At 44.8% G+C, this 22,513-nt stretch overlaps 1 protein-coding gene across 8 annotated transcripts in view; it reads right to left on the minus strand.

Moving 5' to 3' along the window:
* ENOX1 (ecto-NOX disulfide-thiol exchanger 1) overlaps window positions 1–22,513 on the minus strand; it is a 279,910-nt gene that overhangs the window by 184,435 nt on the left and 72,962 nt on the right. For all 8 annotated transcript variants that reach the window (XM_083519375.1, XM_083519381.1, XM_083519380.1 and 5 more), the window contains exon 2: window positions 18,016–18,119. The gene's annotated coding sequence lies outside the window, so the exon portion shown is untranslated. The remainder of the gene's footprint in view (window positions 1–18,015; window positions 18,120–22,513) is intronic.

Here is a 22,513-nt window from a genome sequence, read left to right on the forward strand (position 1 = left end):
TGGTGCTGGAGGAGACTCTTGAGAGTCCCATGGACTGCAAGAAGATCAAACCTATCCATTCTGAAGGAAATCAGCCCTGAGTGCTCACTGGAAGGACAGATCCTGAAGCTGAGGCTCCAATACTTTGGCCACCTCATGAGAAGAGAAGACTCCCTGGAAAAGACCCTGATGTTGGGAAAGATGGAGGGTACAAGGAGAAGGGGACGGCAGAGGACGAGATGGTGGGGCAGTGTTCTTGAAGCTACCAGCATGAGTCTGACCAAACTGCGGGAGGCAGTGGAAGACAGGAGTGCCTGGCGTGCTCTGGTCCAGGGGGTCACAAAGAGTTGGACACGACTAAACGACTAAACATCAACAATGTTACAAGGAGTAGGAAGTAAGGGTGGGAAGAGAAACATCATGGAAGCAGGGTAGGAAGTCAACTTTTAAATTTGATTTGATGTTAATTTGTTAATAACTTTGAAAAGCAATAAAATTTAATTGACTAAGCGTCACCTGCCAAACTGCTGCCAAATGGCCAGCTAGCACTTGTTGGAAGAGTCAGTTCTCTACCAGCCCATGATTAAAGCCTCTGTCTTGCCTTTCTTCTCTACCGTGATATGTTGGAGCAATGGTATTCACCAGAAAAGTTACCAAGGGTTATCCTGTGCATGAGAAATATTTCACTGAGATGTACAACAGATTTTTTAAAAATAGTTCTACTGCATTTTCTTTTAATATACCCTAATTTAAACAATTAGCTCACACAAAATGAATGAATAAAAAAGGGGAAAAAGAACTCTTAGGAACATAAAAACCACAACCTCAGGGGGAAGGAACTGCTTGAAAAAATAGTGGAAACTAATGTTTCCCTCAAAGTCAGAAGCTCCAGGAGGTGTTCCATTTGTTTTTATGGTCTATTAAAATAAAAATAAATTCCAGACCATCCAAGTGTCCCTATTTTCCAGGGACGTCCCTGATTTAGATAAGCCGTTCAGGTTTCTTATTTGATCCCGGAATGTCCCACTTTTCCTTAGGATGTCCCTATTTTCATCGGAGCAATGTTGGAAAGGTACGCAATTCTTTTTTCTCTTATACTCTCAACCCCCTCAAGAATATTCTTCTAACAGTTACAACCCCCCCCCCCAAAAAAAGCCTAAATGCAAACCTTCCATTGCTGGAAGCCAGTCACCTGCTAGAATGCATGAAACAAAGTGAATCCATCTGAAGGAACAGAGAGAAAACAAACAAGGACCAACAAAGTGGAAGGAAACGAAGAAGACTTCTCTGAAACCAAGATTAACTTCGAAAGAGGGCAAATTCACAGAACAAGCAAGTGGGGACATCCCAGAGAAGGCAGTGCTCCAACATTTGTTCATCACCCATCCCACACAAGGGTGTCTTTGTGCATTTTGCAGGCTTTGAGTTTATGTACACAATAGCTGGTTATCATATATTATAGAAACGTGTGGTGTAGAGTTATTAACAGGTAACTAATTATGCGTTGGAAAAAGCAGAGGCAGGGTCGGATTTAGGTTTGATGAGGCCCCAAGCTACTGAGGGTAAAGGGGCCCTTTACAGTTGTTCCTCAGGTTCTAGATGCTTCAGGTTACAGACTGCGCTAACCCAGAAATAGTACCTTGGGTTAAGGACTTTGCTTCAGGATGAGAAAAGAAATCGTGCGGTGATGGCGCAGTAGCAGCGGCAGGCCCCATTAGCTAAAGTGGTACCTCAGGTTAAGAACAGTTTCAGGTTGAGAATGGACCTCTAGAATGAATTAAGTTCTTAACCTGAGGTACCACTGTATATGTCCAGCTGCCCTTTGTCAACATCAAATTGTCACTGTTTTTGTGTTGAATATATGCTATATGGTAATTTATGGACCTAATAGGTATCTCAAGCCATTTGCAGACGTTGCCATGCAACCAGTCCATGCAGAATGTAGGCATTCTATATATAGAAATGAGCAAACCAGTGATATTTTAGGGAGCAGGCTAGAAGGCAGGGCCCGTTATTTACATCATAGGAGTCATCACAACACAAAACACTGTTGCTGTATGTAGGTTTTATTTTATTTGTTTTTTATCTTATATTTTGGAAATGTACATCCAGGTTTTTTTCCTTCAATTTTTTGGGGGGGTCCCAAGAGAGTGGGGCCCTAAGCTATAGCTTGTTTAGCTTATACGCAAATCCACCACTGGGCATAGGAAATGGTGATTTGGGTGGAATTGCCACAGTTCAGCTGTGCACCAAAAAGCTGAGCACACAGAGATCTGTGCTAGAGTCTTACAGAATCTTGCACTTCTTCCCCAGCTTTACTAAATCCAGGAGAAGAATTACGTAAGTGTGACCCATGGATCAGTACATCTGGTGACATTATGGGAATAACGTAACCATTTTGGGGCCAGTATTCAGAATTTGGCACAATGGTTCCCCATCCATACCCTGCCGCCACCAGAATAAGCATTCGGAATCATGTTAGGGCCAACGGCAGAAAACACAAAGGCAAAACCTCCTGTCTGAATAGGCCTTCAGAAATTGTTTTGATGCATGAGAAGCATATACATGCACAACTGAAATGGATAAAAGGAATGCCTCCTCAATTATATTCCATATATTCTCTTTGAAACGCCTACGGCACACATCTTAGAGTGCATTTTCAAACATATAACATATCAAAAGAAGTAAACATTTCTTTCTAGCCATGGCACTTGTCGGCTTTTAGTTCAATGAAACTCAAAATAGTCTTGTGAGTGCACTGATTGGTCTTTCCAATATCAGTAAACTTTCCCGCCCCTTGTAGCAGAAAATTTTCAGGAAGAAGCTCAGCTTTGCATGCATACTTGCATTCATGCTCTCAAGACTGCCTTTGCACATACAGTGGTACCTCGGGTTATAGACGCTTCAGGTTACAGACTCCGCTAACCCAGAAATAGTACCTCAGGTGAAGAACTTTGCTTCAGGATGAGAACAGATATCATGTGGCGGCAGCAGGAGGCCTCATTAGCTAAAGTGGTGCTTCAGGTTAAGAACAGTTTCAGGTTAAGAACAGAACTCCAGAACGAATTAAGTTCTTAACCCGAGGTACCACTGTATTCTGAACAACCACATGCAAATTTGTCCAGAGCAAAGACTCCTCTGTTGGGCAAAGTGGGATGTAGCGCTTGCACGACTTTGAGGCCACAAAACCTCAAAAGCCGTAATCCAGTCTTTCACCTGACACCCACCGTCATTATGAATACAGTACAGTTCCTCCAGGGATGCGGGTGGCGCTGTGAGTTAAACCACAGAGCCTAGGACTTCCTGATCAGAAGGTTGGCGGTTCGAATCCCCATGACAGGGTGAGCTCCCGTTGTTCAGTCCCTGCTCCTGCCAACCTAGCAGTTCGAAAGCACATCAAAGTGCAAGTAGATAAATAGTTACCGCTCCGGTGGGAAGGTAAACAGCATTTCCATGCACTGCTCTGGTTCTCCAAAAGCGGCTTAGTCATGCTGGCCACATGACCCGGAAGCTGTCTGCAGACAAATGCAGGCTCCCTCGGCCTATAGAGCGAGATGAGCGCCGCAATCCCAGAGTCGGTCACGACTGGACCTAATGGTCAGGGGTCCCTTTACCTTTACTTACAGTTCCTCCACCTCAGGAGGAATCTCATGATACAGAGGCAAGGGAAAGCTGAGGACATACACTCTGGAGTTTAAGAAGGCTGATTTCAAAAAGCTTAAGGAGCTACATGGTCAGAAATATTCGAAGAGAAGGGAGTGCAAGATGGGTGGGAGTTTCTTAAAAGTGAAATAGTGAAGGCACATACGCAGACAATTCCAGTAATCAAAGAAGTGTGGGAGCCACCTAAAGAAACCAGTGAGGCTGTATGATGAGCTGAGATTTAAGAAGGGCATGTATAAGAAATGGAAGAAAGGAGAAATCCCAAAAGACGAGTATACATTAGCAGCCAAAAATTGCAAACAGAAGGTCAGAATGAGCTCAGCTATGCAAGGGATGGCTTAATCCTCCAGACCTCCCCCCACCCCCAGTTGTTCATCTGACCAAACTTATTTTCTCCAATAGAACAGAGATTTTCCTGTTCTGATATTTTCTTTTATCCCTGGAGGAAGATGTGGAGCAGCAAATGCAAAGACTGAGCAGGGAAATGGAAGGGAGGGAAAGGGTTAAGCAGCCCCTTTCCTTGGTCGCTGCTACTTTTCAGATCTTCCTACCAGCATCCAAGGCTTATCTTCTGCAAAAGCTTTCTAGAATGATGCACAAGGAGAAGGAAGTGATTTTTAAATTTTTTTTGCCTCTTATAATGTTAAAATGTGGGGTTATCCAAATGAAATTGGTTGGCAAATTAAAAAAAAAAGATTTCTTCACAGAGCACTTAGTTAACCTGTGGAATTTGCTACCAGAAGAAATAGTGGTGGCCGCTGTTAGATGCCTTTAAAGGGGCATGACAGAAATTGAAGGAAGAGGAGGAGATGTCTATCAAGGGCTATTAGACATGACAGGTAAATAAGGCCTCGGTGCTCCATGCCAATGTGCCACTAAATGTCAGTTGCTAGGAGACAAACAGCAGTGGAGGGTTGCTGCCTTCATGCTCTGCTCATAAAGCCATCTGGTTGGCTATTGTTGCTAACAGGATGCTGGGCTGGAGCTCCAGCAGAGATTTTCTGACTGTCTTCTTTGTTTAAGGAATGTCGGGGAAGGAAAGATGCATGCATAACATTTGGCCTTTGTATTGGGGAAAGGAAAAGTTCCAGTCCTTCGGCTGCAGCCCTTGCTGTGGTTTCCACTGTGGCAACGGTGATGTCAAGGCAGGTTCAATCCGCTGTGGGTTGTTTGAGTCCTCATGGAATCCAAGTTCTGGCAGCTGCTAAAGATAATTATCCAGGTATCCCTTAGAGAAAAGGTTTCCAGTTGACATATGCAATCAATTCATGCCTTGGGGACACGGAAATATTACACCATCCTCATTACAGATACGGCTGAGTCATTCCGTTACTTCTGCATCTAAACACGGTGATCTGCTTATTCTAAGAGGCACACAAGCGCAGAGAGGTTTAAACACGTACACAAGCAATGCTCCAAAGGGGGGGGGGGACACACACAGCTTGAATGGTATTAGTTGCTACATCACTTGCTTGAAAGGCTCACTGCCTGGGTCAAGCAATGCTCACCGACTGCTCAGACAGAAACCACACCAACTTGCATGCTAATGGGTCCCAGTGACAAGGACTCATCGAATGTCACAGCTCTGCCTACAGCATGCTGTTCATTTTTCTTATCTGAGTGACCTCTCCTTTGAAATGACGGATGAAATGCCTGCGAATTAGCATCTCTGCTGCCGGGCATTTGCCACCAAGGTGGCACTCGCAGGAGTGCCTGTCTTGAAATTCAAGTGGAACGCAGTGGAACACATCCAGGAGGAATGCACAGCGATGCTATGAAGGTTATTTGCTAAGTCAAGTCAGACCTCACTTCTATTAGCCATGGGTCATGAGGGACTCCCAGCTGTTCCCACTGGGAACAGAATTCAGATTCCTGAGAGCCTCAGCTTTTTCTTTCTTTTAAAATCAAGTACAGTGGTACCTCAGGTTACAGACGCTTCAGGTTACAGACTCCGCTAACCCAGAAATAGTACTTCAGGTTAAGAACTTTGCTTCAGGATGAGAACAGAAATCGTGCTTAGGCGGCGTGGCAGCAGAGGGAGGCCCCATTAGCTAAAGTGGTGCTTCAGGTTAAGAACAGTTTCAGGTTAAGAACAGACCTCCAGAACGAATTAAGTTCTTAACCTGAGTTACCACTGTATCTATCCCAGGCCTAGGCAACCTCAGCCCTCCAGATGTTTTGGGACTACAATTCCCATCATCCCTGACCACTGGTCCTGTTAGCTAGGGATCATGTGAGTTGTAGTCCCAAAACATTTGGAGGGCCGAGTTTGCCTATGCCTGATCTATCCATTCTAGCAGCAAATATACACTTGAAAATGTGTGGGCAATATCAGTTGAATTTGAGCATTATGTATTTAAAAAATAGATCACAAAATGTAGTTAATTTTGTAGCTGTGCTACAAAATATTTGCCATAGAATAGAAACAGCTTTCTTTGGTCATAGTACAAAACAGGAGGAGATAATGAAGAAAGCCTTATTTCTGGCTTGAGCATCCACCTTGGTACCCTTCAGAAACAATCTGACAGCCATTCCACTCACCATATTGCAGCTATTTAATCTTGCTTAACATTTTCATTGCTGTCTCGCATAAAAAGGAAAGCTACTCTCTATGCGCCGGGAAAGAGAGATGCAGAATTTTCTTCCAGTGCCTCAGTGCCATGAATTATCTGTTTCACACAATGCCATTTCCCATTATGCTAAAGCAGACTCTCAAACAGTTTTACTGTGAAAAAACAATTAAGAAAAGAAAACACATAGCCCACCATTATGACAATCATATTTGCCTCAGGCTAATAGGTAAACCAATAAAATTTGGTTGGGATTTTAAATATTTATAGCCATTCGCATAAACGCAGCTGGATCCCATGGGGCCATAGCCTAGTGACAGAAAACAACTTTGGTCTGCAGCAGGCTCTGGATTCAATCCCTGGCATTGCCAATTTTTTAAAAGTAAGGCTCCAGAGAAGCTTTCATAGAATCATAGAATCATAGACTCATAGAATCATAAGTTGGAAGAGACCACAAGGGCCATCGAGTCCAACCCCCTGCCAAGCAGGAAACACCATCAGAGCACTCCTGACATATGGATGTCAAGCCTCTGCTTAAAGACCTCCAAAGTAGGAGACTCCACCACACTCCTTGGCAACAAATCCCACTGTCGAACAGCTCTTACTGTCAGGAAGTTCTTCCTGATGTTTAGGTGGAATCTTCTTTCTTGTAGTTTGGATCCATTGCTCCGTGTCCGCTTCTCTGGAGCAGCAGAAAACAACCTTTCTCCCTCCTCCATGTGACATCCTTTTATATATTTGAACATGGCTATCATATCACCCCTTAACCTCCTCTTCTCCAGGCTAAACATGCCCAGCTCCCTTAGCCGTTCCTCATAAGGCATCGTTTCCAGGCCTTTGACCATTTTGGTTGCCCTCCTCTGGACACGTTCCAGTTTGTCAGTGTCCTTCTTGAATTGTGGTGCCCAGAACTGGACACAGTACTCCAGGTGAGGTCTGACCAGAGCAGAATACAGTGGCACTATTACTTCCCTTGATCTAGATGCTATACTCCTATTGATGCAGCCCAGAATTGCATTGGCTTTTTAAGCTGCCGCATCACACTGTTGGCTCATGTCAAGTTTGTGGTCAACCAAGACTCCTAGATCCTTTTCACATGTATTGCTCTCAAGCCAGGTGTCGCCCATCTTGTATTTCCCTCCCTTTTCTTTAGGAGGTGAAAGTTCAAATGGTAGAGCTCATGTTTATGCATATACAAAAAGCTAGGTGTTAATCTAGGTGCAAGACCAGCTAGTGTGTTGCAGAGTTGGCATATTTTAAACCATTCTGGAGTGAATCAAGCTTTTTATCATTTCTTTTTCCACAGCTTAAGTATCAATTTCCAATGAGTGCGGAATGGCAATATATTCGGTTACAAACATCTGCCGGCGTCTATTTACAGCCCATTTGCTTTGGGTGATTCTATTCTGTTGGAGAGATTATTGGGTCCTTACAGAAAACAAAACGAATAACTACAGTCTGTAAATGTCCAATGGACATTGGTAAGGAACTTAGAGAAATGTGGAACAGAGAGTTAGAAGGTGTTATACAGCCCAAACAATGGCAAATTGCTTCAGAATATTCCCATGGACCTGAAATTGAGATTGATTCATCAAAAATTAATATTTTGAATATATTGAACTCCGCAGTCCTTGCACAGGAAGTAAGCTATAGCACTGGATTCCTCTTTGAGGCACGATGCGATAAATTGCTTTTGGTCTGAAGTTGTTTCACACATCAATTTGGTATTAGCGAAATCCTTTTTATTTGCATATGTTTGTGTACTTTTAAATTGTATCCCTGCAATATGAGCATTAGCAGGTGGGCAACGAAAGTGGATTTTGTAAACCATTATGGTGGCCAATTCCCCAAGGATATGCTTTATGAGAAAAGGGACGCGGGTGGTGCTGTGGGTTAAACCACAGAGCCTAGGACTTGCCGATCAGAAGGTTGGCGGTTCGAATCCCCGCGACGGGGTGAGCTCCCGTTGCTCAGTCCCTGCTCCTGCCAACCTAGCAGTTCAAAAGCACGTCAAAGTGCAAGTAGATAAATAGGTACCGCTCCGGTGGGAAGGTAAATGGTGTTTCTGTGCACTGTTCTGGTTTGCCAGAAGCGGCTTAGTGATGCTGGCCACATGACCCGGAAGCTGTACGCCGGCTCCCTTGGCCAATAAAGTGAGATGAGCGCCGCAACCCCAGAGCCGGTCACGACTGGACCTAATGGTCAGGGGTCCCTTTACCTTTATGCTTTATGGCTTCAAGCACGAGGCCCGTTGGCAGACCAATTCTCTGTTACAAAGATGCCTGCAAACATGACATGGAGGCTGGGAATCCCTTGCAGATGACTGAATCCAAGCATGTTCACCTGCCCCAGCTGCAACAAAACATGTCTTTCCTGTACAGCCACAGTAGGCTCTGCAACTCTCCAATGGTTTGTCTTCCGAGATAGACAGATAACCTATGGTGGCCAAGAGATTTATACTTTTGAGCCTGTGAGGATGAATACCCATCATCTATTACAGAACGGCCTGAGGGCCTCACAGCCCTGGCTGCATCCCAAAATAGGATTGTAGCCTTATTGGAGTTCACCAACTGGGTCTGCGTTGCTCCGGGACAGGAGGAAGGAAGTCAAATGACACCGAGGTTGATTCCAAGAAAGAGTTTATTCTGCTCTCCGGATAGCAGAAGGCACTTGCGTGGTGAGTCCACAGCAAGTCCAAAGAAATGAGAAGTTTCATGCGGTATATATATCCTCCAGACACCCTCTCCCTCCTTCCCCAGGAATCCAACCACGTCAGCCTATGTACGCAGGTTGACATCACATATGTTCTTGCTTTGGTATTCTTAACCATAAAAGGGAATTCCTTCCTGTACTTCTGACCATAAAAGGATCTTCCTCTTCCTACTCTTATCTTGGAGGAAGAGGTCATCGTCTCCGAGAACGCACTCTGGCGCTGTTCCCAGACCGGGTCTGTGGTCTTTGTGGTCAGGACATAAGATAAGGCACAGACGTGTCTTCTCTGTTCTACTGGTACAGTCAGGGTCATCCTTGACGTCACAAACTGATAAAGGAGAGAGCTGTGTTCTTGTTATGCATTTGCTCAAGGGCTCAAGTTTATGTATTTTAGCTAAGGAAAAATAGGGATTTTGGTGCAGTTTAAAACTGCTTGCACAGTTTTGGGTTTTGGGAAACCCATTCCTTCAGGATGGTTTCATGTGGATCCCTATTTGGATATCTAGAGGGCTTATATTAACTTACCTGTTTAATTCAAGATGTGTGCACTGATGTTAACTGTATCAGTAATATGAACGAACAGTGGTCTATTAGTAGTAATTCTACATGTGTACCATCTTGGAAGGAAGGTGATTCTTAGCAGGAGAATGCTTTACAGCAGGGGTAGCAAAAAGGGGGTGCAGCTACCCATACTCTCTTGCACATTTGTGCACGCACGCACACGCACACGTGCAACACACAGTCCCCCTTCTCAGCTGATCTGCACAAATTAACTGAGGAGTGGGGATTATTTCCCTCTTTCTACTCATCAGATTATCAATTTGATGACCTAGGAGGGGGAAATTGGTGCCCTCTCTCCACTGCACCACTGTGTCTACTTTTTAGAAAACCCTTTTGCTCCTGTTTCCCAAATCTTAGATTAAAATATATTACACCGCAGAATGAGAACATCTTGGAATCTGGTAAGGCCCAAAGCTTAGGAGACCATCTGTTCTGCATGCAGGATTGAGCCCGGCCTGAAATCCTGGAAAGGCTCTTCCATTCAATGTGGACAGTGCTAAGATAGATGGACCCAACTCAGTCTGAGATAGCTTCCTCCTATGGGAGTCATTCAGCTTTGTTGTCCTGTTCATCCCCAAAGACCGGGGTGGGGACACGGAGCACCCCTTCCATTGCCATTGAAATGTAAGTACAATGGTACCTCTGGATGCGAACGGGATCCGTTCCGGAGCCCCATTCGCATCCTGAGTAGAAAGCAATCCGCGACCGTGCATGCGCAGGTCATGATTTGCCACTTCTGCACATGCATGTGACGTCATTTTGAGTGTCTGTGCATGCGCGAGTGGCGGAAACCCGGAAGTAATGCATTCCGTTACTTCCGGGTCGCCACGGAGCGTAACCTGAAAACGCTCAACCTGAAGCATATTTAATCCGAGGTATGACTGTACCTTAAAAAGCAGAGACATCACCTTGCCAACAAAGGTCCGTATAGTAAAAGCCATGGTTTTCCCAGTAGTGATGTATGGAAGTGAGAGCTGGACCATAAAGAAGGCTGATCGCCAAAGAATTGATGCTTTTGAATTATGGTGCTGGAGGAGACTCTTGAGAGTCCCATGGACTGCAAGAAGATCAAACCTCTCCATTCTGAAGGAAATCAGCCCCGAGCGCTCACTGGAAGGACAGATCGTGAAGCTGAGGCTCCAATACTTTGGCCACCTCATGAGAAGAGAAGACTCCCTGGAAAAGACCCTGATGTTGGGAAAGATGGAGGGCACAAGGAGAAGGGGACGACAGAGAATGAGATGGTTGGATGGTGTTCTTGAAGCTACTAGCATGAGTTTGATCAAACTGCGGGAGGCAGTGGAGGACAGAAGTGCCTGGCGTGCTCTGGTCCATGGGGTCACGAAGAGTCGGACACGACTAAACAACTAAACAACAACAACAACAACAACATGACTGTACTGGTAGGGACCACCTTATTTCCAATCAGAGGGAGTTAGGGTGCCACTATTAAGCTATCTGATACTGAGTAAGTCCTTTAGTTCATCTACCTCAATAATTTCAGACAAGGATCTCTCCCAGCCCTGTAGATCACAGGGATTGGATCTGGAACCTTCTACTTGTGAAATATGTCCCCTACTAATAAGTTATGCCCCCCTCCCCTATTGTGAGGCAAGCCCAATATTATTTTTTTAATCAGTTTTGATTCTTTCTACCTGATGCCAATACCATTAAGGATCACAATATATTGTATTTTTCAGTTTAAGTGTGTCTCCGTTCTATCCAAAGCAGTATGGAATCTGTTTCTGTCTCTGACTTTTTCAAAATGGTGACTGGGATACATATCTTTATCAAAACAAAAACAAATTTAGAAAAACCACAGGCCTGCATAGAAGAGCGCTGCAGAAGCCCCCCCCCCCCCAATAACTGGACTGCGTGCTTAAGTATGGTTTCTTATTTCTAAACTGATGCAATCCTTGTCATGGAAAATACCTTTAGGGAAAGGATTTTTTCCCCCAAAGTAAATGTGGCCTGCAATGCAAGACACACCAGAACTCCACCAGATCACATCGAGGGAAGCTGCTGAACACAAAATGCTTATTTCCACAGGACCATTTTAAAAGGCCTTAAAAAACCAAGACATGCAGAGAAAACATTGCAGCCAGAACACAATTCTGCTGGAATCTTATTACTCAGTCCCCGTCCCCACCCCTTTATCGCAAAGGGCAGAACAAGAAATATCTGAAACTAGATTTCTCTACTTCCCTGATGATTCCACTATAATGAGGTTTCAGTATATACCCGTTATGTCTCAACAAGGTCAGCTCAGGGCTTTGAACATCTCCGCTATTAAAATTCACTCTGCCGAACTGTGGGAGGTGTGGAATGAATTCTCAGCCAGCGAATGTTTCCTGTAGTCTGTGGAAGTACCCACAGAGTGGACAGCTCTTCACATTCATCAAAATTTTGACCCTTTGGGAATTCAGCCAGATTACTCTGAAGCCAGATGGTGCCCTGACAAAGGGGTCCATTGCAAAAGCTGGGACATGAGGGACACAACAAGGCCAGTAAATGGGTGCATGTGGTGTGGCCAAGACCACGGTAATACTAGAGCAGGGGTCGGCAAACTACGGCCCGGGGGCTGGATGTGGCCCACCAGGCTCGTAAATGCGGCCCGCGTACCCTGCCGCCCGCTTGGTCAGTCCCCGCGCTGAGCTAAACCGACACGGCACAGCATTTCCTTGCAAAGAAGCCACGGACGCCTCGCCAGGCGGGGACTGACTTCCACAGCGCTGGCATAGCTTCGGATTGGCTCAGTAAGCCTCGCCGCCTGTGCGCTGAGGTAAACCCAGTGTGGACATGGATGGAGAGGCTAGCGGGCAGGAGGCTGGTCTGAGCCGCGCCATGGGCATCGTGACGGGTGCGTCGCAGGGCTTCAGCCATTGCTTGGCAAGCCTGCCCGGCGCCCGGCTCAACGCTGCTGGTGATGGCACGCTCGGAGGCCGCACTGGAGCAGCTGGAGGGCCAGCTGTGTGCCGCCTGCCTAGCACTCCACATGCGCAGCCTGCCTGCCAACCTGGCCTTGGATGACAGGCCGCAGTGTGTGGTGCCTGCCACCTGGGAGCTCTGCGGGGATGGACTGATGGAACGGCTGCTGCTCATCAACAACGCCGGCGAGCAACAGCATACAAATCAATATGGCGAACCTGATTCAAAAACACCCACCCGCCCCACTCACACATGAAAACAAAGTTCGCCACAGCCAGTCATAAGCAAGCAACCGCACCCGAGGCCAACCCCAACATCTCTCACCACCAAAGGAACACAAGCGAATAGCCAAGAGAACCCGCACAAAGGACGCTGACACAAAACCCCACACATACATTAAGTAAATTAGAAACATCGCCTCCCGACCCCACGCCCACTCACCTTTCCCCCCCCCCTTTTCTTCCTAATGTAACCCTAATGTCTCAACAAATGAAAGTTACCTATGGAAAATGTTACTTGGAAAAAGAGACATTGCGCATACCTGTGTAAACTAAGAAAACTTTCAATAAAAATATTTTTTAAAAACAACAACGTGGGCAGCGCCGAGATGCACCCCTGAGCGCGTGCAGAGTGCGTTCCTCCTCCAGGTCCAGAGGCAGCTGTGGGACCGGCCTGCCCACCTGTCAAACACCCCTCCATTGTTTTGCAAAGTCCCCTTGAAAAGGGGTGGAGGAGGAAGAGGATAGTTCAAATGACACTTTGCAAACATTGGAAGCTCAGTGGCTGACTTAAAATGACACTTTGAATGAGCCTCTCCTGCTCTTTAAAGGAGGGGGTGGGCTGTTTCAAATGGTGCTGTGCTTCTTTAAATGATGAGCTGATGAGCAGAGATGAAATCCTCGGCTGCACGGTCCTGTTCCCAGCTGAGAACTGGGCAGTGTAGCCCATGCAGGATTAAACCCTGTCATCCTGCCCACAATCTGACATCACCAGTGATGTCAGGTAATGGGCTGGCAGGTGTGGTTTGGGGGAAAGAACCAGGGGGGCCCAAGTGAACCCCCAAGGGGCTCTGAGCCCGGCTTTGGCTGGGGAGGGCAGGATATAAATAAAATTTTATTATTATTATTATAAGATTGGCCTGCAAGACGGAAAAGTATGAAAATTCAAGAGTAGTATCACTACCATCTTTTCAACAGATGTGTACTACATTGTTTGCACTCGGGGCACTAAAATAGCACCAAACAACAACAACAACAACAACAACAACCAAACAACAACAACAACACAATTTTGTGTTAATTATGATGCCCATGGCTTGCTTGCATGCATGATTTTACTCGCATGAGCTTATCGCTCCTTTGGATCCTCTCCAAGGCCTATGAAAGTGGACTCACCTGAGCTTGTTGCTCATTGTTATCCTTAAGTAAAGGTAAAGGGGCCCCTGACCATTAGGTCCAGTCGTGGCCGACTCTGGGGTTGCGGCGCTCATCTCGCTTTATTGGCCGAGGGAGCCGGTGTACAGCTTCTGGGTCATGTGGCCAGCATGACTAAGCCACTTCTGGCGAACCAGAGCAGCGCACGGAAACGGCGTTTACCTTCCCGCCGGAGCGGTACCTATTTATCTACTTGCACTTTGACGTGCTTTCGAACTGCTAGGCTGGCAGGAGCAGGGACCGAGCAACGGGAGCTCACCCCGTCGCGGGGATTCGAACCGCCAACCTTCTGATCGGCAAGTCCTAGGCTCTGTGGTTTAACCCACAGCGCCACCCATGTCCCTTTATTGTTATCCTTAATTTCCTTTAATAATGAGCTGACACACTGACCTTGTAAACATGCTGACAATGACATCCTATATAATCATCTCTTTTTTCAGCAACACTATTCAGACCCCGCTGTACAGTGCAATAAATAACACTGGTATGGACGAAGGCTGAAAGCAGGAATTGTTTCCGCCTCCTTCAGCTTACACACCGTAAGGTAGGCCAAAGAGAAGGGAAAACGTCGTTGCCCTCGGCAGGAAGAATGGGATGTACACAAAACAAGTAATTAGCCAGCAAGCTCTATGCCAGTGAGGGAGCCTGGTCGCAGGTCACCACCTGCCTGAGCCATCATTCTCAGGCTACAAAAGCTGCCCTCCCCCTCCAGCGAAAGCCACAGCAGTCACATGGCTTCATTACCGCTCCCTTCCTTTGTCTGCAATTTATTACAGCCAAGCCAAACATGATGGGAGAAACGATGTCTGTTTAATACACATCACTGATAAAGTAGAGCAGGTGCCTAATTCCTTCAACAAAATTGTTGCCTATTTTGAAGGAAGAGGACGGACATGGTGATTTCCCCCATCCTTCACCTTCCACCCCAGGCTCCTAGGGCAGGTTGCAACCATTAAACACCATGTTAAAAACAGAAATAAGAGTTAATGAAATTCCCTCTATACAGTGGTGCCTCGCAAGACGAAATTAATTCGTTCCACAATTTTTGCCGTCTAGCGAATTTTTCGTCTTGCGAAGCACGGTTTTAACGGTTTAACAAAGTCGCAAGACGTTTTCGTCTTGCGAAGCAAGCCCATAGGGAAATTCATCTTGCGAGGCAAATCGAAAACAGAAAAACCTTTCGTCTAGCGAGTTTTTTGTCTTGCGAGGCATTCGTCTTGCGAGGTACCACTGTACAAGATTGCAAGACTGGATCCAAAAGCTGACAGAATATGCAGAATTAGACGGTCTATTGGAAAAAATAAAGAATAAATCAAAACAGGAATTTGTTTAAAAATGGGAGGTTTTCAAAGAATATTTGAAATATAATATAGTAGTTTAAATTCGGTTGCAGCATTCGAGGAACTTCAGTAATAGTTGCAGGGCAGATATAAGAATTAAGATGCATTAAGAAAAAGATTAACAATGATAAAAGTGTGTACTGGCAATAAGTTATATGGAACAGACGGGAGGTTGGGTCCTTAGTGTTAAGACCAATTTATGTCTTATTGTTTGTTAAGAAAATTCAGTATCTATTGTTATTCCTGTGTGTAATTTGGTATTTGTGTTTTCTCTTTTTTCTTTTCTTGCTGTATCAATTAAAAAAAAGAAAGAAAGAAGGCAGGTCCCAAAATATACATCTCAAGGGTCAAAAGCCAGAGCAAAGAGGTATGTGTGTGTTGGTCTTCAGCATTCGGCAACAGCTTTATATTGAAATGCCTGATGTATCTCTGTGGGGAGGGAGTTCCACAGCTTAGGGGCAGCCACAGAGAATGTCCTCTACTGCCCCCCAAACCAAGCATCTGAGGGTAGTGGAACAACCAGGTGGGTGCCCTCTGCCCAGGAGGGTCTGTATGGAAGAAGGTGGTCTTCCAGGTATAAGAGGCCTGAGTTGCTTATCCTATGAATTCACAGGTGAGGCACAGAATGGAGGGCTAGAACAATCCTTGACCTGCTTAGTTTTGAGATCCTTACTAGCAGTGGCGTAGCGTGGGGGGTGCAGGGGGGGCCAGCCACACCAGGCACAACATCTGGGGGTTAGGGTTAGGGGGCGCAAATCCACGGGTTAGGGGGCGCAAATCCACGGGTTAGGGGGCGCAAATTACTTGCCTTGCCCCGGGTGCTGACAACCCACGCTACGCCACTGCTTACTAGGCAAAGAAGAGCTAGTTGGCCAGCTGTTTGTCTTGTAGGGATTGGGGGTGGGGGTCCCGCCGCAAATGTGGGAACAGGCGGTGTGCTCCCTGCCTGCCTGACAGTCACATGTATCATTTTGGGACACAGAGTAAAATGTGGGAAAGAACGAGCACAACGCAATAAATAAGAGCTGACCAACATGATCAGCCAGACCCAAGTGCTGCCCCCACTATAGTTCTGTGCAGCCCCTTTATTTAAAAGCATAAGCTAGTTTTCATCATTCACTAAAACTAATCAGAAAACAAAATCTTAAGTTTTTTAATTACTAAAAAATAAAATGTGCCATTCCCATTTGCAACCTTGCATAATACATTCTGTTTTCATTTTAACATGCAGTATTTTCTCACTGCCATCCTAAATCTGTTTCTCTGCAACACAGATCCATGGCTCCTTGGCACATTTGGTCTTCCTGTTCCCTACAGCACCCTAAAGGCATCTGAAAGCTGTCAACAACTAAAAATAACCTGTTCTTGCAGGCTTTCCAAGGAGGCCGTCAATCCCTGCCTTTTCATTTACTTTTGGGTTTCTTTCTGCTCTAAATAATCTTCTGTTTGCAAAAGTATGGGAGACAACCACATGAAGCTAGGAGAACTGCAACCTTATTCACAAGATCCATTTTTTGCCGAGATGTTTTTATCAGTGCAATTCAACATGGGGTTTACCCCATTTGTAACAGAATGTCTGTTTCCTACAGACAGAAGACTCAAATTTGATTGGGGAAAATATGCATAGATTTTCTTTTAATCTTTTTGCTTTTATGGGGAAACAAGCACGGTTTCCTTTTCACTCCAAAATGCTATTGTTGTTGAGATGAACATACAAGGCAGATTGGCATAAAAATGCTTGGAAGGACAAATTAGCATACACAAGAAGAGGGAACTGAGCAAAACCACGACTGCAAGCCGTTCTGCGGCAAAGAATTCACTCACAACCAGCCACATTTTTTCTACTTTTCTGGCTATTTCAACCATAAGATAATACAACCCTGGAAACACTGTGTAGTTGTTCAAAACCATTTTTCACAATGTGCATCTTCCATTAAGAGGTGGTTGTGGTGGTTGATGTTAAACAATTTTGTACTGGTTTTTACACAAATACAACATTTATCCAGCAGTGTTTGTTTTATCCATTGTTTTATCCATTGTCTCTGGACATACACATTCAGCATTCAAACATATTACTTTAAGTAACCCCTCCACTGAGAATATGGAGCACTTGGGATAAGAAGGTCTTGATTTTGGCCATTAACATAATAAAAAAAATTGGGTCCATGTTTCTTAGAAGGTGTCTCTATTTGTTATGCCTTTCAATTGCCCTCCTGTCTCTGATGAGATGCTCAGACATTGCTGTATCCCAGATATTATTTTCCCATACCTTCAAGGGTATTTCTGTCCAGTTCTTCCATTGCTGAGCTATCGCTAATCGTGCTGCGGTCAGTAGGAAGCCTACTAGTTCATTGGGTCACAAGGTGGAAACTAAGTCTATGTCCAAAGAAAGTTGGGCGAAGGCAGGATTTGGGGAAAGGGGTTGGGCTGCAGTTGCAGATATCATGGAGAATACTCTATCCCAAAAGTTTGTAACGTAAGGGCATTCTCACCAAACATGAATCAAAGAACCAAGCTTTCCATAGTCCTCCCAACATAAAGGGGAAAGGGAGGGATTAATTTTTCCCAGCCTGACTGGTGTCCAGTGCCATCGGAGGATGATCTTGACCTCCTGTAAGCAAGCAAAAATGTTTTTTGGGGGTGGGAGTGGTGGTGATGGTTGTTAAAACTTATGCCTCATTTTTCTGTCAAACAACACAGAGCCATTTACTTAAAAGGGCATAACTCCTGTGCTGTGAAACAGATACACATTTCACAATGCTGGTGACAACAGCAACAGTACTAATATATTAAATGCCATCACTGGAAGGAATAATTCTGACCACTTACTTTTCAATGCTGGCTCCAAGGTGAAGATATTTCTCAGCCAGTTACTTTCAGCAAGATATATTTTTGTATTCAGCAAGAGAAACCACCCAAGATTCCAGTGAAACCTGAAATAAAAAGAACATTTCTTAAGAAAAGTGTGTGTGACCAGAAACAACACAGGAGCAGATACCATCACCTCCTGGAAGCATATATTCATAGAAAAACCTCTCTTTCTCTCTCTTTTCTCCTATAGTTCTTATTCATTTGTCGTGAAACACACACACACACAACCTAAGAAATAACCAACAAATCAGGAATAGCTCTTAAAAAAGGAAGGCTGGCCAATGTAGTAACAAAGCTATCTAAATAGAGAAATAAAACCAGCACACTGCCATGTGATGTTGTCCGTTGATTTTGTAAAGCCACATTTTCTACTTTTCCATTATTTATGTAAATAAATACTCTTATTGTAGGCAAAGTGCAATGCCAAGTTTGGACAAAGGTATTTACTGTCCCCTGCAAGCAAACACAGAAACAGGACTGGAGTGTTTTCCATGGATTAATTTCAAACTCATCACGTAATCTTGTGATATTTCCCATGAGATCTCCAAACAGGTTGAAGTACTGAGACATTATTTCCATATTTATTGGAAATAACACAGGAGCTAAGGCAAGGCGCTATTCCCTCTGAGTACTCTCGTGATGAGAATGAAATTAACTCCTACTGCCACTGCAAGATACTTTCTCTTTGGCGTGTGCAATATTCGCCTAAAGTGACTAACTCCCTTTTCTGTATTATTATGCTACCCCCCACACCATAAACTAATATGGAAATTATCAGATTCCTGGGAATTATGTCCAATTTGCAGTGGCCCAAAATCAAGCCTAGTTTGTGATGCAAACTTCACAAGGGCATTCTGATATAAGGGTACAGTGGTGCCTCGCAAGACGAAAAGAATCCATTCTGTGATTCTCTTCGTCTAGCGGTTTTTTCGTCTTGCGAAGCAAGCCCATTGAAGGATTAGCGGATTAGCGCTATTAGCGGCATTTAGTGGCATTTAGCGGCATTTAGCGGCTTATCAGCTTATCGGATCAGCTGATAAGCGGCTTAACGGCTTAGAAAAAGGGGGGGAGGAAAAAAAACCCGCAGGAACTCGCAAGACATTTTCGTCTTGCGAAGCAAGCCCATAGGAGATTCGTTTTGCGAAGCACCTCCAAAAAGGAAAACTCTTTCGTCTAGCGAGTTTTCCGTCTTGCGAGGCATTCGTCTTGCGGGGCACCACTGTACTGAGAATTTCCATTATTATTATTATTTTTTTACAGAGTTTTTGGCACAGGCAGCCATTTTGAGAAGACTGCTGTAGAGCTGAGGTGAATGAACAGAGGCAATTTTCTCTCTGCAGCTGACAGCAAGATCAAGGTTTAGGGAGACCTGCTAGTGTTGAGAGTGAGCCAGCGAAGAGGTTCTACTGCTGGGACTGGCTTTGCACTGACAGTGCCCCGGTTTACTGCTCTGGGTCACTTATGACCCCTTATCTATTGACTGATTATTTTTCATTGCTTAATTTCTATACTGCTTAATATATTTAAAAAATATCTCCCCAAGCAGTGTACAAAAAGCTGAAGCAACAACTGACAACTTAAATAAAATATTTAAAAAATATAGTTACATATAAAAATGTTACAGTAAAACAAAATTGCCTATCTATATCCCAATCTCAATTCATTTTCCTTCTGACACACCTTCCCTCTCGGCCACCAGGGTCCAAACAAGCTCTCAGCTCACCCACAAAAGTCTAACGACGACAAGAGTTCCTGAAAACTTGCCTTCTATGGGCAGGCCCAAGGTGGGTGGTCCTTCCTCACGCTGCCCCTGCCCCAGCTATGTCCCACTCAGCTGCCCTCCCTACACCCAGTTAAGCAGGTTTGTTGAGTTTCCCAGGTGTTCCAGAGGATAGGAAAAGGCCCAGCTCTCAGTTCTTCACCCTCTGTCCTCTCCTCGGCCTCCAGCTGCTATGCACATACAGTGGTACCTCGGGATGCGAACGGGATCTGTTCCGCAGCCTCGTTCGCATCCTGAATGGAACGTAAGATGCGACGGCGCGTCTGCGCATGCATGGGTCGTGTTTTGCAGCTTCTGCACATGCGTGTGACATCATTTTGAGCGTCTGCACATGCACAAGCAGTGAAACCCAGAAGTAACGCACTTCGTTACTTCCGGGTTGCTGCGGAGCGCAACCCGAAAGCGCTCAACCTGAAGCACATTCAACCTGAGGTATGACTGTATTTATGTGCCTATCATTAAGGTAGTTGAGTTTATACTTTTGTTTACCTCTGCATAAGTCCTTTGTTGTGACTCTCCCCAGAGACCCTGAATAAAAAACTTGGACAAATAAAATCATAATAAAATCTCAGCTACTCCTCCCGCTACAAGAATCCACACAGGCATCTCCAAGCAAGTTGAGTTGCAATCGCTCCTGGTGAATCCATTGCTTATTGTCTCCTTCAACATGAATCTTGTGGAAGACTGCCTGGCAAACCTAACAATGCATGCTTCTGCTAGTTAGTAAATGAAGGGGTTAAGGACCACAGAGCTGTAAATTTCTAGAGAACACTCGCCTAGGTCACACTCAACTTTAGGGAAGAAGTGAGACTATTTCTTGGTCTCTCCAATCTCTCTCAAGCAACATTGGAACAGAGCAGACATGCCTTAACATAGCTTTCTCTGCTTTAGATATGTTTTAGAGGCAGCTTCTGCTGCATTTTCAACAAAGAACATTTACATACATTTCTTATCACTGCTATTAAGGAAAATGCAAGTCTGAAACCTAGTGAGTAAAGCATTTTGAACTAACCTTGCAGTCTGTGGTTGTTTTATTGAAAAAGGGGGGAAAGGGAGCCAGCTGCCTTCAGGAGCTGGAACGTTATCAAAAGAAGATTTAAAAACCAACTCCAATGCTTCAGTAAATCTGCCTAACAAAAGGGATTTTAACTCTGCTACTGGGGCTCTTTATGTATAAGTCCTGTGTTTTAAAAAAAAACAGGTGCTGGCCATTTTTCCCTTGTGCTAACCCCTCACCCCGCCACATGGCTCTGTAGAGGATCAATTATAAATAATAATAATAATAATAATAATAATAATAATAATAATAATAATAATAATAATATCTTTATTGTCATTGCCCCCTTCGGGGACAACGAAATTACTTGACTGCTCCATAAAAACACTAATTAAACAATACAGTATAATACAGCAAGGAAGATTAGATGACTTTCAAAGTCCAGGCTTCCCATTCAGGGCCGAGATCGCTCTGGAGAAGAAGCTGTTCTTAAGACGGCTCATTCTTGTCTTCATCGTCCTGTATCTCCGTCCCGACGGCAGTAGCTCGAAGAGACAGTGACCAGGATGCGATGGATCTTTTACGATGTCCAGTGCCTTCCTATGGCACCTTGTGGCATAAATCTGCTCTAAGGTGGAGAGTGGGCAGCCAACAATGCTCTCTGCTGCCTTAACAACCCTGCACAACCCCATCCTGTCCTGGGTAGTACAGCTTCCGTACCACACACATAAGCCATAAGTGAGCACGCTCTCAATGGCACAGTGATAGAAGGCAAGCAGCAGTTTCTGCGGAAGATGGTTTTTCCTTAGTATTCTCAAAAAATACAGTCTCTGCTGCGCCTTCTTCACAAGCCCCCTTGTGTTGACACTCCAGGACAGATCCTCTTGTAATTCAATCCCCAAAAATATACCCTCTTACTAATACCCATCAAATCTATGCTCTCTTCCATTATCATTTGTAAATTTAAAGTAAACAAAAGAGAATTAGACTCCTTTCTGGAAATGTTAAGCCAAAATATGATCACCTAAAATATCACACTTTCCTCTCTCTCCCTGACCTCACAGAACAGGAAAACTGGGCAACCAAGAAGATCGTGGGTCTGGAAACCAAGCCACAGAGGAACAGCTGGGGGAGTTGGGTATGTTTAGCCTGGAAGAGAGGATATATGATAGCCATCTTCAAATATCTAAAGAGCTGCCATGTGGACGATGGAGCAAGCTTGTTTTCTCCTGCTCTGGAGGGTAGGACCTGAACCAATGGCTTCAAGTTACAAGAAAGGGATTCTGACTAAACATCACGAGAACTTCCTGATGGTCAACAGTGGAATGGACAACTTCAGTAGGTGGTGGACTCTCCTTCATTTGAGGTTTTCTTTTGCAAAGGTTGGGTGGCCATCTGTCACGGATGCTTTAGTAGAGATTCCTGCATTGAAGGTGGTTAGACTAGATTAGCCTCAGCGTCCCTTCCAATTCTATGGTTGTATTATTAAATCTCCCATCTCTGGCAAGTCCATCAACTGGCCAAATCCCCACTTTTTCTTCTCCCTTTCCCCTAGCCTAGCATTTGCTTTTAAGTTCAGTCATGTCCCCATTTCCTGAGGAGACCACTTCTCTCTCTTCCCCACACGATGCTCTTTTCTTCTTCTTTGGCCGCCTCAGTCCCAAATCTCACATTCTCCT

This window comes from Podarcis liolepis (genome assembly GCF_965112155.1).
Source record: "Podarcis liolepis genome assembly, chromosome: 8".
Taxonomy (NCBI): Eukaryota; Metazoa; Chordata; class Lepidosauria; order Squamata; family Lacertidae; genus Podarcis; species Podarcis liolepis.